Source organism: Plecotus auritus, assembly GCF_963455305.1.
Source record: "Plecotus auritus genome assembly, chromosome: 3".
Classification (NCBI taxonomy): domain Eukaryota; kingdom Metazoa; phylum Chordata; class Mammalia; order Chiroptera; family Vespertilionidae; genus Plecotus; species Plecotus auritus.
The window spans coordinates 203,761,054-203,764,773 of NC_137772.1; positions in this window are offsets into that span (position 1 = coordinate 203,761,054).

Below are 3,720 nucleotides of genomic sequence, written 5' to 3' on the forward strand. Positions count from 1 at the left end.
CATTAATGCAATGATAAAGCTGACTATAACTGACTCAAAATTTTTAGAGATCTGGAATCTAATAAAAAAAGTGACAACAAGCAAGTGCTTGTTTAATGAAGAAAAAAGCTTCTATCTTTTGGTAAGAGAGCATTTGTTTCATTCAAAGTAAATGAACCCAGGTCAGTGTTGCTCAGTTGGTTAGAGTGTTGGCCCTTACACCAAAACTTTGCAGGTTCCACTCCTGGTCAGGGCCTATACCAGGTTGTTCTCTCTCTCTCTCTCTCTCTCTCTCTCTCTCTCTCTCTCTCTCTCTGGATTTTAAAAACAAGTAAATGAAAGAGAGATGCTAAAATTGTTTTTAGTCCTGATTATTATGTCCATGTGCTTGACAAAAGAGAATATTTTATATTTATCTTAATAACATGGTAGGATGAATGGAATAGCTCCTATACATTAGCATTTTAATAAGAAAATTGGTGCTATAAAAGCAGTTTTCAAATTTTGTGTCAGAACTCCTTTCAACTATTAAAAATTATTCCAGAGGCTCCAAGAAATTTTGTTATTTGAGATATACCTATCCAAATTTGTCATATTAAAAATTAATTCTGTTATAGTAAAAAAGATTGCCTCATTTATATGTAACAATACTGAATACATATACATTTTGTGTTAATATAAAAATAATTATATTCCCTCCCAAAGTAGTGCCAACATTGTCATGTTTTTGTTTTATATTTTGCAAATCTTTAATTGTCTAGCATAATTGACAAGTGAATTTTTATATTTGCTTCAGTGTTTAATCTTCTTTGATATAATATGTTATAATGTTTCAGAAATACTTCCATTCACTCATGAAAAATTGAAACTGAAAATCACATTTCAATATTATTTTTAAGCTAGTTTTTCCTTCACAGTCCTCTCATAAGTGTCTTTGTACATTATGTAGTAAATTATTATGGTTCAGAGAAATAAAAATTAAGTCTATACCTAGAAAATCAGCTGGTTTCTACTAGAGTGTAAATCATTAGCCACCATACTAAACATCATTGTTATTCATTTCTAAAGGTCAAATATTTTAAGAGTTCCAGGTGAGTTGGAGTACTCAGTATCAGGTTTAATAGAAAACTTCACATTGTGGAATTTAACATCTAAGTATATGCGCACCAGATAATTAATTAATATTGCTATTCTGGGGCGGGTGTTTCAAAATAGCTGGGAGAGCACAGCTGGTGTGGCTTGGTGGTTGAGGTCAAGGTTCGATTCCCTGTCAGGGCACATACCAGGATTGCTGGCTCAATCCCCAGTGTGGGGTGAGTAGGAGGCAGCCAATCAAGGAGTCTCTCTCGTCATTGATGTTTCTCTCTCTTCCCCTCTCCCTTCCTCTCTGAAAACAATCCTATACAATAAAGAGGTAATATGCAAGTTGACCATCACACCCTCACACAAGATGGCCACCCCAATGTGGTCAAAGATGGCCACACCCATGTCACCAAATATGGCCGTCACAAGTTGTCTGGCAAATGAGGGCAGAGGGGGGTGAACAGGCCAGCAGGGGAGGGCAGTTGGGGGCTATAAGGCTGGCAAGGGAGGGGAGTTGGGGGTAACCAGGCTGGCAGGGAAGGCAATTAGGGATGACCAGGCCAGCAGGTGAGTGGTTACGGGATGATTAGGCTGGCAGGCAGAAGCGGTTAGGGGCAATCAGGCAGGCAGGCAGATGAGCAGTTGGGAGCCAGCAGTCCCAGATTGTGAGAGGGATGTCCAGCAGTCGGACATCACCCAAAGGGTTCCAGATTGGAGAGGGTGCAGGCTGGGCTGAGGGACACCCCCCCCCCCCCAGTGCATGAATTTCATGCACCGGGCCTCTAGTAAAAATATATTTAAAAATAAACTAATAGGAAGATACTTACTTGTCCAAAGTAAAAGCTGAGCCATCTAGCCAAGCCCATTTCAGTTCACTGCTGTTGTAATATAAACTGATCCAAAACTTTTCTGCCCCAATATGATATTGCTTCATTGAAAAACTTTTTACAAAATCCTGGAAAGAATGAGAACAGGAAATAAATAAATCTGATACCTTTGGTTGGTTGTCTATATATATATAAATTAAAACTTTTATTTACTTCATTGAACATTTTTATTTTGTATCTGGAATTATAACGCTATAATAAAAAATGCCCTTGGGATTTTTTGGCAACCCACCAACAACCAATAATTTATTCACTCATCAAACAACTATTATGGAGCCCTCACAATACTGTGAACATTGTGCTGCATATTGAGAATTGAAAGGCAGTAAATAGACTTGTTACCTGTGAATTTAAGAAAGAAAGATGCAAACCAATTAAATAAGCCATTGCTACAGAAAGGAAAGTATTGGATAAAACTAGAGGATTTAACAGGAACTCCTTTAGGACCAGGTGATCAAAATACATTTTTTTAATACTATAGATATTGTAGGATAAACCATAAAAGTAAATAGGCACTTATTAGGGTGCAGTTACAAAGGGTTGAGAAAAAGACAGTAAAATTGTGAGAAGATAGAATTAAACTTCAATAAGTACATAGTGAAGTATGTTTAAAAAGTGGGTGAGGAAGTGGAAGTGATAAAAAGTTATTGGTAATAGCCATAACCGGTTTGGCTCAGTGGATAGAGCGTCGGCCTACAGACTGAAAGGTCCCAGATTTCATTCCGGTCAAGGGCATGTACCTTCGTTGCGGGCACATCCCCAGTAGGAGGTGTGCAGGAGACAGCTGATCGATGTTTCTCTCTCATCGATGTTTCTAACTCTCTATCCTTCTCCCTTCCTCTCTGTAAAAAATCAATAAAATATATTTTAAAAAAAGTTATTGGTAACTAAGGAGGCTGTGGAGATAGGCAAGAGTTCAGATGGGAATAAAGCTTGCACTAATATATACCTTAGGGGCTTTAAACTAGGTCCGGAGGAAGAGTTTCAAGAAAAAGGAACAGCATAATCTGGTGTGTATCATGTGCATTTCCCTGTGCTGAAGCAAGGATATCAGAACAGGCGAAGCCTAAAGCCCAAGAAATACCTCCTGGAGAAACTTACTAAAATTTAAGAAACATATACTTGTTTTTACCATTTCTTTTTCAGTATTTACTTTAAGGAAACTTGATAACTGAGTAGTACAATGAATTTCACAATTTCTCCAAGACATTGGCTGTGTAGAAAAAGAGTAGGAGTTTTCCCCATGTTGGTGACATTTGTCCTCACAAGGGTGACATTTCGAACCTACAGAAAAATTACAGTCAGTCTAAATGCCTCCTGTTAGTACATTTATATGTAGAAATATGAGTGTTTAAGTTGTGAAAAATAAGTGAGAATCATTACATAAATTATATGATCAATTATATTCATCCATTTAAAACTGCTGCTCTGTTAACTAATGTGCATAATGCTAAGACATGACTTACACCACTGTAATTTAAAAGGACGATTATTACTATGTAAGTATTATTGACAACTTCCAAATTTAAGTGTATTTTTAACAAATATGTTTCTGGGTATCTAACACTGCATGATATGTGTGTCATATATTTAATTGCTTAATTATTATATATGCATATAAATAAACACACAGATATTTTTATTTTCTATCTCTTAGGAAAGGTGACCTTGCTCCTAATTACCTTGAACTTTTGTCGGTAGTGGGGGAATCTCTGAATTTCCTGAAATCAATTCCTTCTGGTCTGTTTCCTGACTGGCAGTGAGATTTCCT